We start from the raw sequence: 15,672 nt of genomic DNA, 5'->3' as shown, positions 1-15,672 counted from the left end.
TAGGACAGAGAGAAGTGGAGAGAGGAGGGGAAGACCGAGAGGGAGAGAGAAAGACAGACACCTGCAAACCTGCTTCACCGCCTGTGAAGCGACTCCCCTGCAGGTGGGGAGCCAGGGGCTAGAACTGGGATCCTTGCAGGTCCTTGTGCTTGGCGCCACGTGCGCTTAACCCGCTGCCTACCGCCCAACTCCCTGTTTAGAATTTCTAAATCTATAAGGTTTAAGAACTGGGGAGATATCATGGTGGCACATGGGATGCTGGAGTGTTGAACTCAGGACCGTATACTTAATAGTCAAAAGCTTTTTCCACTGTACCATCTCCTGTAGGACTTTTTAAAAGATCTGTTTTGTACTTAACTCGTATTAGACTGACTTTCTCCCCCCAACCCCCCTGCCCGAACTTAAGAAACTTATTCTGGCACATGTGGTACCAGGTCTCTAATTAGGAGCTTCAGACATGAGAGTCCTGTGCTCTTCCTTTCCAATGACCATTATAAACCTTTGGGGATTCATGTTCTACATTTTTAATGGAGTTGTGGTTACACACTTGTACTCACTTTGTGATGATCCAGTACCTGTAGACTTACGACTTAATGCACTTTTCTGTGTATGTTATGACAATAAGAAACTACAAAGTGTCAGCTAGCAATAATACTTGGATAAGTCATTTAGAAAATATTCTCTGGGTGCCCATTATGTTTCAAGCACTGTGCTGAGGAAACAGTAAATGTTGGTCAAGGTCCTGCACCAGAAAGTATTTACTGCAGTGTGTGTGTTTATGTTACAGCAAATAAAGAACTTCAGTTTACTTATGATTGGTAGAGAGCAGCATGCCATAGGAAGTTGCTAGAGGGGAAACAAGTATTTCTGCAGGCAGTGGTTTCTGTTGAGAACCAAAAGAATAGTAATCAGGTCAAGGAAGTAAGAGAAATGTTTTAGATATAGGGAATAGTATATGCAAAGACCCAGAGAGGTGAGAGAATGTAGCTATATCTGAGCATCCCAAAAGGTTCATTTGTGACAGTATCAGAGAGGTAGATGAGTGAGCTAATGGTCAAGTCATAGATGCTCTCCTGAGACATGCCATGGAGTTTGGACTTTTTTTTCTGGTGGCAGTGGGAACCACTGGAGTGTGTTAATGTTGGAGAAGAGGGGATCATGGAAACAGATTTACTTCTGAAAGAGATTACATGGGTGTGTATGGAGATAAGTGAAAGTTATGTCATAGGCAGGGGAAACATGGAGATGGTGGTAGAAAAAATATATAGGCAAGAAAAGATTTAGAAGGGAGAACGGATGGGGTCAGGTGCTGGGTTGGCTTGGCAGGTGATGGGGATGGTAGATGACACCTAAGCAGTATGAAGTCATTTGCAACAAGTGCTGATGTAAAGGAGCAGAAGGTGGAGGTGTACCAGCAGGAAATGGAATGAAGATGGAAGACACTCCAGTTTTATGTACATTTGTTCTGCAGTAGCTTGGGTTATCTCCCTGAAGCAGCTCTACTGTTTCTGGCTCATCTACATACAACCTTCTGTTTACATCCATGCCCCAGGGAGGCTTCTGGGGAAAACCAAAACCTGGCACTGAAGAAGCCTCCAGACCAAATAATTACAGTGCCAGCAAAAGACTAGTGAGTTGCAAATAAAACTTAAATTATCACGGTCCTGCTTTCAAGCCAAGGAACAAAGTCAAATATATCATGGCTCATTTGGGGTTCTTGAATCACTTTCTGATCTGGATCCTTTTTCTGGAAGCTGTAAGTGATTCTGGGAAATTTGGGATTGCTGGGAAACCAATGATCTGATATTTGACAGCATGTCAGCACAGTTTGTGGAACCTCCTGATGATATTATCTGGGACGGCCATCTGTTGTTTTGGCCAGCCTAGCCCACATTCCATCTTCTGGAAATAGACTCTTCATTCCCTTGGTGGCGGGGGGGGGGGGGGGACATCTATCCCTTCCACTTCCAGTCCACTGGGTCAAATGGTTCTGACCCCACCTTCAGCTGATCATGAAAAATATTGCCCTCTGTAGAAAGAGAGGTCTTTTCTCACAGAATGGCTAGATAGATTAGGGAAAACACACACACACACACACACACACACACACACACACACACACACACACACACACACACACACACACCATAGTATTTGTCTATACTATGCAAACAAGAAACTTCAATTCCATATAAGACAAGCAGAGGCTTAGAGGGAAAGGCTGGAGCAAGGTGTTCCAATCCAAAACACAGAGAAGATAATGGAACTGCTGTTTTCATAGGGACAGAGATAGATACTAAATAACGATTAAGAGTTCATTCTTGAGACAGAGTAGCAGCAGCTGTATTTTTCTCCTTTCTCCTCTCTTCTCCCTGGTCAACTAGGAATAGCAATGAAAATTACCTGAGAACTCAAAAGGATAAGATTAGAACCACTTTGTGAATCCATCAAGTCACTGGTGAGTTCAAACACATGTGGCTTATGGATAGAGAGTGGCCTAAGGAGAGACTTCTGGGGCTAAAAGCCTATATCTACTTGGGAGCAACTGGTAACAGTTTAACAGTTTACCAGTTGAGGCACCACCTCCAGTTTGATATTTAACAAAAAAAAAAAAAAAACTGCTGAAGGGAGGAGAAGATCCCCTAAGGCTCACCAATTGGAACTGTGAGTCTCCATTGCTACTGTCTTTTGGAGGCTGGAGCAGCAGCCCAGAGCCTTGTGCTGACATTGGGGGAAAGACCTGATCAGGCAACTCAGGAGAAGACATACAATCCCAGTGGTCTGGAAATAGGGCTGTATAGTGGCAGCCTTTCCACATTGTTCTCCTGATGAATTGGGGCAACTCTTGAATCATTGCTTCAGGACCCACAGAGTACAAACGGGATTTTTTTTTTTTTAAACTCATAAGGCCAAGGAGTGCTTCCGGGCTTGGCTCTGACCATGGTCAGAGCAGCTGAATTGGGCCTGAGCTTTGGACCCTTGGAGAGTGACAGTCTCTTTGCATAACCACTATCTCTCCCCCACCCTGTTTTATCTCTTGGTCAGGAGAGAGTGGTTAAGCTAAAACATCTACTTATAGTTAAAAAGCCCTCAGGCTACCATAGCCTACAGGGAAGGAAAAGAACATACAGGGTTTAACAACCACTGTGCTTCAACTCAGAGACTGAGATAACATTGAAATAACAGTTAATTTACACAACTGTGAACTCTTTAAGTACCTTAGTTAGACACAAGTCAATCCAGGAAAGAGTGATCATCAGACTGAAAAATACTAAGAGGACCTCATAACACACTATATACAATGGTTAAACCAAGAAGAAACATTGGAGAAATGAAGAAATGACCCAGGACAAAAGCCCAGCTAAAAGACCCCCGAAGTTAGAAGCACATAAGAATGAGGTCAACATCCAAACACTAATTGAGGAATTAGTCACAGGAGTGAGGAAAGAGTTTGAAAGTAAAGTAATCAGAAATGGAGAAACAACAAATGAGACTCTGAAATAAAACATTAACTATCTTGAGGTAATTAGAGAGCTGAAAGCCTAAATAGATCAGCTAAGAGCACAAGCTAATAACAAGCTAATACAGCATTAGAACAGGGTAACAATAGCTGAGCTACAGAAAACAACAGAGGGGAGAGAAAATAGAATAAATGAGGCAGAAAACAGAATTATCAAGATTGAGAATGAATTAGAGAAAACTAATAAAGAAGAGATCTCAAAAAGAGGTTAAGAGGTACTGAAAACAACAACAAAGACATATGGGGTGATTTCAAAAGAAATATAATACACATTATTGGCTTAACAGAGGAAAAAAGAGAGGGAGAAAAAGAAAGCATTCTACAGGACATAATAGATGAGAAGTTCCCTAGTCTAGACAACATTACAGACATAAAGGTTCAAGAAGCTCAGAGGGTCCCAAACAGAATTAAGCCAGACTTAAAGACACCAAGACACATCATATTTAGACTGAAAAGGAATAAGAATAAAGAAAGTATCCTGAAGGCTGCAAGAGAAAAACAGAGTCACTTACAGAGGAAAACCCATAAGTTTAGCAGCAGATTTCTCCACACAAACACTTAAAGCCAGAAGAGAATGGCAAGATATCTATTAAGTGCTCAATGAGAAAGGTTTTCAACCAAGACTACTGTATCCTGATAGACTGTCATTCAGACTAGATGGAGGCATCAAAACCTTCACTGACAAGCAATAGTTGAAGGAATCAATTATCAGCAAGCCTGCCCTGCAAGAAGCTCTGAAAGTTCCCCTATAAACATTCAAATCACTATAAACAGAACACTCTAAAAGTCTACAATAATGTCATTAAGATATCTTCAATCTCTAATATCAATAAATGTCAATGGCCTGCATTCACCTATTAAAAGTCACAGGATAGGAAGATGGATCAGATAATACAACCCAAACACATGTTGTCTGTAGGAATCCCACCTAACTCAACAAGACAAACACAGACTCAAAGTGAAAGAATGGAAAACTAGCATACAAGCCAATGAACCACAAAAAAGGGCATGAACAGCTATGTTCATATCTGATATGATAGACCTTAAAATAAATAAAATAAAAAATAAATAATGATTAAAGGATTTATCCAAAACAAAGGTAAAAAACTATTACTGATAAATATACACCCAGCTTGGGTGCTCCTTAAATAAATGAAGCAGAGATTAACCTACCTCATGGGATACATTGACAGTAACACAATAATAGCTGAGATTCTACCTGGTCATTAAGGGAGATATCATTGTAATTCTGGTCAAAATGAATGGACTTAGAAGAGATTATGTGAAGTGAAATAAGAAATGAGTATCCCAATCTTGGAAACAACCCAGATGTCCAGTGACAGATACTAAGAAAGTTGTGGTATATAAACTCAATGTAATACTACTCAGCTATCAAAAATGGTAAGTTCATCTCCTTTGCTTTATCCTGGTGGAACTTGAAGGTATTATGTTAAGTGATATAAATCAAAAAGAGAAAGACAAATACCAGATGATATCACTTTTAAGTAGAACTTAAGAAATAAAATGGACCAAAGCCATTCAATGTGGGAAAGAAGGTCTTTTCAATAAATGGTGTTAGGAAACTTCGACAGCAATATGTAGGGAAGTGAAACTAGACCACAAGCTAACACCATACACCAAAGTCAAATAAAAATGGATCAAAGATCTGGATATTAGAGCAGAAAATCTAAAATTCATAGAAGAAAACATTGGCGAAACTTTGCAGGACCTTTATGTCAAAAATGTATTTGGAGATTCAACCCCATGGATGTGGGAAATGAAAATAAGAGTAAATAAATGGGGTTACATGAAACCAAAAGCTTCTACACATCAAAAGCAAACTATACAAAGATAGTTTACAGGCAACCCAGTAAATGGGAGCAGATAGTTGCATATCACATATCTGATAAGTGACTGATATTAAACATCTATACAGAATTGGTACAGGTTTACAAAAGAAGTAAAAAAAAAGCAATAAAAAAGTGGGCAAAAGATCTAAATAGACCTTTTTTTAAAGAAGAGATACACATGGCCCACAGACTCATGAAAATAATGCTCCATTTCATTTATCATTAGATAAATACTAATTAAAACTACACTGAGAGTCCATATCACACCTGAGAGAATGGCTTACATCAACAAACCAGGAAATGGCAGGTGTTGGTGAGGTTGTGAAGAAAAAAGAACTCTGCTACAGTGCTAGTGGGAATGCAAATTGGTGCAACCCCCTTGGAAGACTGTATGCAGAGTCCTTAAACAATAAAGATGAAATTATCTTATTATCTAGAAATACCACTCTTAGGCATTTATTTAGAGGACACAGAAATACAAATTCAAGGGGACATGTGCATTCACATGATACCTATGTTCATAGCTGCATTATTCAGAACAACCAAAGAGTGGAAGCAGCCTAAATGCCCATCAAGTGATGACTAGTTAAAGAAGTTATGGGATATATATTCCATGGAATACTACTGTGCAATAAAAAAAATTATATTTTGTCCTTTTGGACAGAATGGATGGGACTGGAGGTAAATATGCTTAGTGAAATAAGTAAAGAGATGGAAGACAATTACCAGATGATTTCACTCATACATCTAGAGATTGGATACAAAAACTTGAAAATTGTTGGTCTGCTTCTAATTCTGCTTCTAAGACCCCTTCTGTTTTGATCATCACGTTAGTTTCACTTGCATTGCTTAATGCTGTGGTGTATTTACATAATCACTGTTTTACCTGAGATCTGCCCTGCCTGCAGGGCATTGGTTTAATCCCACTGGTTCGCACTCTCTTTTCGCTCCGTCCCCTCTCCTAGTCACATTCTGTTTTCCACCCTACCACTTCCTTCCTGGAAACTATAAATGCAGATTCTTTTCTCAATAAACATTGCACTGCTTCCCAGCTCAGCCATGAGTCCCTGGTCATCTGTCTCCCGCCCACGAGGCTAGCCCAGCATCTGGCACCCAAACAGGGACCAGCAGAAAATAACAACAACCAAAACCCAGAGGCAAGCAAGCTGTTTCTAAGACTTGTGAGAACTATGGTGGCTACCTTTGGGAGGTATGCACACAGAGCTTTGGTAGTGGGTGTGGTTTAGAACTATACTGTAATCTTATAATCATGTAACCTATTAATCACAAATAAAAAATAAATAAAAGAAAGAAACAAACCAGGAAAGAAAAACACAAAGCAAACCTTGGACTGGGCAGGTTGTACTGCACCAAAGCAAACCCTGGGGAGGGAGGATTTGGGAGGGAATGGAAAGGGTGTTGGGGCATTGATGTGCCATATGTCAATAACCATACTGTAAATCACTAACCTCCAATAAAATAAAAATTTTATCTTCTCAGTTGCCATCTCCCTTCCTCTTTTTTTATTTTTTAGATATATTTACTTAATTTTGGTGTAAGACATGGAGAGACAGAGAGACAGACAGAGAGAGAGAGAGATTAGAACACTGCTCAACTGTGGCTTATGATGATGCCAGGGATTGCACCTGGAACCCCAGAGACTCAGACAGGAAAGTCTCGTGCACAACTGCTGTGTTATCTCCCTAGCCCAATTTCCCTTCTTCTGGTAATAAATTCTTAGTTTCCTTATATCTCTCGTGCAGTTTGAAGAGCATGTAGATTGAGGTCTCCTACTCTGTCTTAGATGAGGGTGAGCATGGGGCTAGAATTTGTCTAGGATTTTGACTCAAGGACCAAAAATGGAAGCTGACCTGGGAGGATGAAGCCATGCAGAGTCTCCACTCAGTGCTGCTCCCCATTCCCAAGGGTTCCCAACCCCACCCCCCAATCTGATCCTTTAGTGGTCCTTTAATTTTGGGGGGGACAAGCCATATTCTGTTTCCTTTACTTTTTTCCCCTTTCTTTTCTAAAAAAACAGGTAAAATCCCAACAAAGCATACATCATTTTAAATGTACATTCAGTAATGTTGAGTGATCATTTCTATCTAGTTCTAAAACATTGTTATCTCCTGATCTAAAAACCACTATACCCATTAAGCAACTACTCCCTTTTCCCACCATTCCCCAGTTTCACTGCTTGTAAGCTTTCCCCCTGCAGGTGGGTGCTGAGGGCTTGAAACTGGGTCCTAGTGCATGATAATGTATGTGTTCAACGAGGTGAACAGCTGCCAGGCCCCCAGGGCTCAGTCTTGGTGTTGTACAGCTTATGGGTTTTCACAAATGTATAAATAAATGAGTCTACCATTATCAGATTATATTGATTAGTTTTACTGCCCTAGAAATCATCTGTATCCTGCCTATTCATCCTCCTTCCCCTAAGTCCTGGCAAACATCTTTTTTTTTTAAAAGCTGTATCTTTCTTTACCATAAGGTTATAGTTGGAATTGTATAGTATGTATATTTTTCAGATTGACTTTTTTTGATTAGTTATATGGACTTAATATCACATTGAATAGAATTCCATTGTCCGAAAGCACCAGTTTATCTGTTCATCTTCAGGATAAAGACATCTTGGTTGCTTCTAAATCTGGGCAGTTCCGAATAAAGCTATTGTAAACATCCATCTCCAGGTTTTTTTGTGGGCCCTGATTCTTTTAATATATATACTGAAACATTCTTACTAATGGAATGGCAAGGGAGACTTTATTTCCAGGTCTCTATAACCTCCTGTCCAAGGAAGATAAAGTAAACATCATCATCTATGATGAATTCTTGTGGCCTTGGGCCCAGGGAGACATTTGTGGATGGTCAATCATTGAAAGCCATGCCAGTGCCTCAACTCAGGGCCCTTCTGACAGGTGATATTTGGTGAGAGTGCTTTGTAGAAATGAGCCAAGGAGATGTTTCTGGCAGGAGATCAGTTAGGGTCACTTTGAGTTTTCATTTGTCTTCTCTGGAATGGAAAGACAGTGCTGGGTAAGTGGCCTTGCTACCAGACTCAATTACTGTAGCCCCTCCCCAGCTTTGGCCGTGAATGCTCTCTGTTCTACCAGGAGACAGATAAATATTGAGAGAATAGATGCTCTTAGGTGTTGGCAGTACCTTGGATGACAAGTGACAAGATGCAGGCAGGTCTGGGTAAGATATAAAGACAATAGCAGGTGACATTTATGGAGTGTTTGCTACACAACTGCTCTGCTCAGCCATCTCTGTGCATTGCCTCATGGATGCCTCACCACAGCCCTTAAGAAAGGCACAATGTCACCTCCACTCTGCAGAGAAGGGTGCTCAGAGAGCTGTAGCCACTTGTCCTGAGTCACAATAAGTGGCAGACTCTGTTCATGGGGCAGAAGAGCACTCTACAGAAGAAGCCCGGGATCGACTGCATATACACTTACATCTCATGACCCTTGCTTCAGATTTTCTGCAGGATTCTTTTCCAGGAAAGAATCATGGTTTTATGAATGGGGCTGGTTCTTGGGTTCCATATAGTAAAATTGTTATATAATAAAGATATATAATGTTACACATATATATTACATATATAATATTATATGTTATATAGGATAGATGGTATATAGTGAAGATATATATTAAAGATGTTAGGAAGGCCACTCACTGATCTTGGAATCAGTCATTGGACAAATGACAGACTTTCTGAGCCTCAGTTTCCCTTATTTATACAAAGGGAGTAGTAGTGGGACCCAGCTCAGGATCACTAGGAGTGCTGAGTGGATGTTTCAGGAGTCCTTAAGGTGGTGCTGGGGCTTGAACCTGGTACCTTGGAGCTTCAGGCATGAGAGTATTTTGCATAACTATTATGCTATTTTATTGACTCAGAAGATTTTTTTTTCTATTCCTATGAAGAACTGGACTTTAAGTCATAGCAGGAATATTTGCCAACACTTCCTCAATATTCTCTTCTGAGAAATGAAGGGGCTTTATCTCCCCAGCCTACTCCTGTGTCCCTCCCACTGTTACTTTCTGTGATGTTATGGTGAGTATCTGTTCAATGAGACAAAGTCATGAGAAATGGAGGAAGCACTCTATGTCCTCTTATCCTCTGCTGGGCTCAGAGTTTTGTGTGTGGATGCTGAAAGGAGAGTGATGGAGGACTGACTGGAGGAGGAGGAGAGGGATCTGGCCAAAGCCTCACCAACTATCATGCCTGCAAAGCGCCCTTCACAGAAGCTCATGAGGTTCCATGAGCTCTGTGAAGGAGGTATGAAACTGAGGACAGTTGGTATCTGATCAGCCATGGATACGGGCTGTGAAGTTGTGAACACAGACTTGAATGCCTTGGATCAATGGCTGAGACCTCCAAATAAGGAAAGGCAAAAGCCCTGCCTTGGAGCTTGAACCTCTCAGACTCTAGGCACACCTGGATTGAACATGATATTATATCTCTAGAGATAAGGAACCTTTCTGTTGAGTCAGTAGGGAGACCTGCCCTCCTAGACTATGGAAATAGTTTGTCCTATTTATTGATTGACTGGTGGCATTTAACGAGGAGAAAAGCATATTTGTTGGGATGTGTCTGGTCACCAGAAGAAAGCCCCTGAGAAGAGTAGCTAAAGGAACATCACCACCAGGCCTTCTCCCAGACACTTTTCTGGCTTGGCCTCTTGTCCTCAGATTTGCCATCTCAGTCACAAGATAGTTGTCACTTTTTTTCTAGGTGTGTCCTCACCTCCATTTTAAGGGGAAATGATGATGACATACTGTCTTTTTATTTAATTTTGAGCAGATAGTTTTCCAAGGGTCCTGGGGAGACCTGATGATGGCCAGAACAGGGGTTCTGTGGCTGTGTTCTCAAAGTCCCACCCTTGACAGACAGCCCATTAACCTTTTCTTTCTCTGCCTCCTGGCACTAGGGGTTTTCCCAAGACCCTTTTAGCTCAAGGTAGGATTCACTCCCTTCAGCCATCTTTTTGTTGGTGAAACAGACTGGAGGTGGTGTCTCCACTGGTAAACTGCCAGACTGTTAACAGCCACTTAATCTCTCCCTGGTTTCCTCTCTGTCCACGAGCCACACATGTTTGCACTCACTGGTGATTTGGTGGGTTCCTCAAGTCGTTCTAATCCTTGTTGCGGTTGGTCATAGGCCATAGATGATCTCCTTTGGTTTTCCTAGTTGACCCAGGAGAGGAGAGGAGAGAAACACAGCAGCTGCTGCTCCATAGCCCCACCTCCGGAAGTTCCCTCAATGTTTCCTTTTGTACTGAATGCTCTAATTTTCGAGTCTATCAGTTTAGTCTAGGCAGGCAGTTTCTTTCACCTTTCCCTCCAACCTCTTAGGAAACAATCAAAACCTCTACTTTTTAAAATCTTCTTGGTGGTTATTGCTGAAGAGCCCAGAAATCTGAAGTCACCATGAGGTGCTGTGCAGCTGCCAGGAACCAGAAAAAGGTTGTGTATTGGATCTGCCTGGAGCAGTAATTTGTCTCCTTAATTGCCTCCCCCCATGACCCTCAAGGTCAAGTCCTCTCACCCTCCCTTTCATTGCCCAGACTTCCTGCCTGGGGAGAGGCTGAGGAGTATATGTTCTCAGAGCAGACTTCCCTTGCACTGGTGTGCTTACCTCTGTATGAGCTGTTTTTTCTCCCTCTCCACCGCAGGCCCTCTTTTCCTGGCTATTCCACTTCTCCTTTCATGTCCCACCTTAGGTCTTACTTCTATTTACCCCAAGTGGAAAGGGGTCCTTCTGTGGGCCTCCATAGCACCCAGCACATATTATTATGGGTTCACCACTGCCCTGTTATTTATTTCCTCTGTTTTCTGCCCTCTCCCTGCACCAGTCAGTGGGCTGTGACTTGGTCCTGACAATCCGTGTGTGCCAGCACCCAACACAGCTGTCCACTGGCCACCAGTTATTGGAGGAGGGCAACATTTGCTTGTCTGCTTCAGTTGGCTCCAGTCCTTGTCTTGGGATATGTGGTATGAATAGAGGTCAGTCAGTTTTGGTAGAGATCCTTCTGGGAAGAACTGCAGCTTCCTGATGACACATGGTAGTCTCTGGGGACAGAGGGAAAAGTTGTGTCACTGTGTCTCCCTGGGGAAGCCTGTTGTGCAGCATGAATAGAAATGAGCAGGATGCGGGTGAACTGGGGAGCAACAGAAACTCACAGGGGAGAGCTCTGGTGGAAGTTTGCTTGCAGACATTTGCAGTGTTTTTTTGACCTTCCTTCCTTCCTTCCTTCCTTCCTTCCTTCCTTCCTTCCTTTTCCCCTTCTTTTCTTTATTTCTTTCTAATCATTTACTTACTTTTGAATAAAGACAAAGAGAAATTGAGAGGGAAAAGGGAAAGAGAGAGAGAGAGGGAGAGAAAGAGAAAGGGAGACACTTGACACACTCTAACCCCTAGTGAAGCTTTCCCTTGCAAGTGGGGACCAGGAACATGAACTCGGGCCCTTGTACATGGCAACATGTATGTTCAACTGAGTGCACCACTGCCCAGCCCTGTGACATTTTCTGTTAGTAAGTGGAAGCCTTTGTTTCAGAGGGGCAGCAGAACGTGGGTGTTGAGTGTGTGGCCAGAAACACAGATGGGGCTCCTATCCCAGCTCTGTCACCTGGAAGCCACAGGGCCCTGGGATGGGACAGTCATTTCATTGTTTTGGAACTCACTGACAACAGGATGGAAATGTACTAAAGTAACGTTTTGGGTGGTAGGTGTGTGGAACCATCCCTCTGCAGGGACCCTAATGCTTTCAGTTGTGTTGCTGTTGTGATTAAGGCTTATTGTTTGCCCGGTGTGGTGAGCAATGATTAGATGAAGTGTTCTGGACCTCAGATTGCTTTATGGGAAAGAACACTGCTGGTCCTGACACTCAGGGATGGGGGTGCATTCTGATGCCAGAATCGATCTCTGTGTGGGGGGAGGGTGGGGGAGTGGGTGCTTCTGTGCCTCTGTTTACTCACTTCCACAGCTCACAGGCTTCTGCTCACTGTCTTGCTAAGTCACAGAGAAAAACTCTATTTTTCAACCATAAATGAGCAGGTAATTGGTCAAACACAGCCTTCATGGGGAGGCTGTGAGTGTAGTTGGGCACTGGGTCCCTGAGGCTTCACTCCCAGCTCTACCCCTGGCTATGCCACTTAAGCTACTAATTTAGCCTTTCTGAGCCTCAGGTTCTTCCTCTGTGAAACAGGGGACACAGTAGATATGCAACCCATGGGATAGTTGTGGGAACTGAGTTGAACATGTAAAAACATTCAGAAAGTACCTGGAATACAGCAAGAACTTGATACATGTCTGTTGATAGGTATTGCCAGACACTAAGATAGACAGGAACCAAGTCACTGTCCCTCCCATATGGGGAGCACAGCTATTGAAGGGGCCAGGCAAATAACAGTCTCAGCAGACGGTCACACTTGGGGGGAAGGGGTGCTGGGAGTCAGCCCACCTGCCCTGGCATTCTGGGTCTTTCCTTTTTAGCACTAGAAATGGTTCCCCTTACCTGATGCTGGGAGGGTCCACAATAGCAGGGTTCTGGAGGTGATGGCAGTACAGTCCAGGGAGGTGAATGTTTTTACTGTGAATAAAGGACAGCTGAGCTAGTGGAGCCAGTGGGCATAGGAGGGAGTGGGCAGAGGCTCAGATGGTGGGGAGTGAAAGCAGTTGGGTGTGACCTCCTTCCATGTAGCAACAAAATGGCTTCGGAAGCTGGATTATCATCCTGCTGACGGTATATCTGGCCATCCTGTTCAACCCTTCTCTGGGGCTAGTTCAGGAGTACAGAAGTACAGAGGACTGGCCTAGCAAAAGAGTTCAGACTTAAGGTCAGCTAATGGGGAGTCAGGGAAAGACGTTATGCAGGATGAGGATGTGAAAAATGTGTCTTGAAGAAAGGTTGGGGGGAGGGTGCTGACTTAGAGTGGATTCCGCACCCAGCACAGATACAGAAGAGTCACTGTGACCTCTTTCAGTAGACTGGTCATGTTGAAAGGTCAGTTCTGCAGCCTTCACCCTTTTCCTACATGTGAGAGGTTATTCTTAAGACACAGGAAGCCCAGGCTAATTGGAACTGCAAATAGATAATGAATAATTTTTAAAACTTTAATTAATTTTGACCTTTTTTTATAATGAACATTTTTTATTTTTAGGGCACTGGGCAGTGGTACATCTGGTTGAATGCACACGTCACCATGCACAAGGACCTGGGTTTCAGCTCCTCCTCCCCACCTGCAGAGGAAGCACATCTGAAGGTGCCTTTCTTTCTTGATCCCTCTCTATCTCCCTCTTTCCTCTTTATTGCTCTCTGTCCTAGCAAGTAAAATAGAAAAAAGAAAAAAAAAAAAAAGGGGGAAATGGCCACTAGGAGTGGTAGTGTACTTACTATTAATGGAATATACTTGTACTAGGATATCTGCTAACTCTGGTAGCCCTGCCTCTGCAGGGTCACAACTTCAAATTGATACTATGGGGCGGCAAGGGCTAGAGGCACCAGGGGCTTCTATCGCAGGCTGGTTTGACTGAACCTGACCTTTAACTCCTGTCTGGGAGGGTGCAGGAAGGCAGCTTCTGGAGTCAGCTATCTGAGCCCAGATTCTCTGGATCTTGAAAGGGAAGAGGGAAATAAGTAAGAAGAGCTGTTTATGCCTGAAGAGCTCCAGGAGATTGTACAACAACATCTCCATTCACCTTCCCCATCAGGGAAGTCTTTGCAAGTATCTTACCTGTGAGCAGGAACAGCAGAAGTGCTATCACTGAGTCTTTTTTTTCTTAATTTTTTATTTATAAAATTGAGATATTGACAAGACCATAGGATAAGAGGGGTACAATTCTATACAATTCCCACCACCAGAACTCCCTATCCCACCTCCTTCCCCCCCCCCCCCCCCGAAAAGCTCTCCTATTCTTTATCCCTCTGGGAGTATGGACCCAGGGTCATTATGAGGTGCAGAAGGAGGAAGGTCTGGCTTCTTTAATTGCTTCCCTGCTGAACATGGACCTTGGCAGGTCGATCCATACTCCCAGCCTGTCTCTCTTTCCCTAGTGGGGCAGGGCTCTGGGGAGGTGGGATTCCAGGATACATTGGTGGGGTTGTCTGCCCACAGAAGTCAGGTCAGCATCATGGTAGGATCTGGAACCTGATGGCTGAAAAAGGGTTAATATATAAAGCAGAAAAAATTGTTGACTAATCATGAACTTAAAGGCAAGAATATTGCAGATGAAGATTTGGAGTATTTGGAGTTTCCATTTTGGAAAAAGCTATTAGATCTATTTTAGGTATATTCCAAGGGGCCCATGACCTAACTAGTTTTTGCCTGTGCCTGACAGCTAACATCCAGGTGAACCCAAGGTATTATCTGGGGAGATGGTGTCATAGTTGGAAAAAGGACTAGAAGGCTGGATCAAGGAGGAGAGTAGCTCCCAAATATGGGGAAAGTGTATAAATATTGTTAACTGTAAAACCCATGGATCTGATCTGGGTTCCTTATTCAGCACAGGAGCCTCTGTAACCTCTGTGGTTAGGCTACATGGCTAGGAACATTCCAGGCTGCACTAATTTCAGGACCCGTTTTCCTAGGATGGTAGAGTATGTTGCCCAACTTCCCTTTGGAGAATGGAACATTCCCTACCATTGTTGATCCACATTGAGGGCCAGCTCTTGTAGGGATTCACAAAGGAGTCCATTGTATCACTGAGTCTTTAACTTGCTTTTTGAGAGGCTGGTCATGTGTGGAGTCATGTAGTAGAGCTGTGCAGAGTGAAAGTTAAGGAGAGGTTTTGGGGAGTCAAATATCTTTTGGGTTGAGCCCTGATTTACATACTGTGGGTGCCATCTTGGGCAAAATGACGTCTCCTCCCTAAGACTCAATGTCTGATGCGGTGGGCTTATGAGGAGTTGAGATGGGTGAGTGTGTCAGAAATGTTTAGTATGAGAATTGCCTGGCACTGGCAAAGCCTGGAAAGGCTATCATGGCACAGACCCACAGGGCTGTGAGCTCTGTGTTACCAATGAGGAAATGAAGTCAGAAGGGCCAAGTTGCAGAGTGAACATCCATGAATCAGCAACGCCACCTTGCCCCGGACATGCTTTTCTGAAATTTAGCCTCAGATACCAACACGGTTACCCACAAGGGTCCTCCAACTCATCCATAGAGTTCTTTAAATAGCAGAAACTTATCTGATTACAAGTCAATGCATATTCATTGGAGATAATTTAGAAAAGGCGCATTTGCCAAGAAAGGAAAATAAAACTCACCGGCTTTCTTACCATCCAGAGATAGCCATGA

General features: G+C 43.0%; 1 pseudogene; it reads right to left on the bottom strand.

The window, feature by feature from the left end:
• LOC103122708 (succinate dehydrogenase [ubiquinone] flavoprotein subunit, mitochondrial-like) overlaps window positions 1-15,672 on the bottom strand; it is a 170,161-nt pseudogene that overhangs the window by 126,288 nt on the left and 28,201 nt on the right.

This window comes from Erinaceus europaeus, chromosome 1, assembly GCF_950295315.1.
Source record: "Erinaceus europaeus chromosome 1, mEriEur2.1, whole genome shotgun sequence".
Lineage (NCBI taxonomy): Eukaryota > Metazoa > Chordata > Mammalia > Eulipotyphla > Erinaceidae > Erinaceus > Erinaceus europaeus.
Note: the sequence above shows the minus strand (reverse complement) of the source record. Positions and strands in the feature narration are given on the sequence as shown.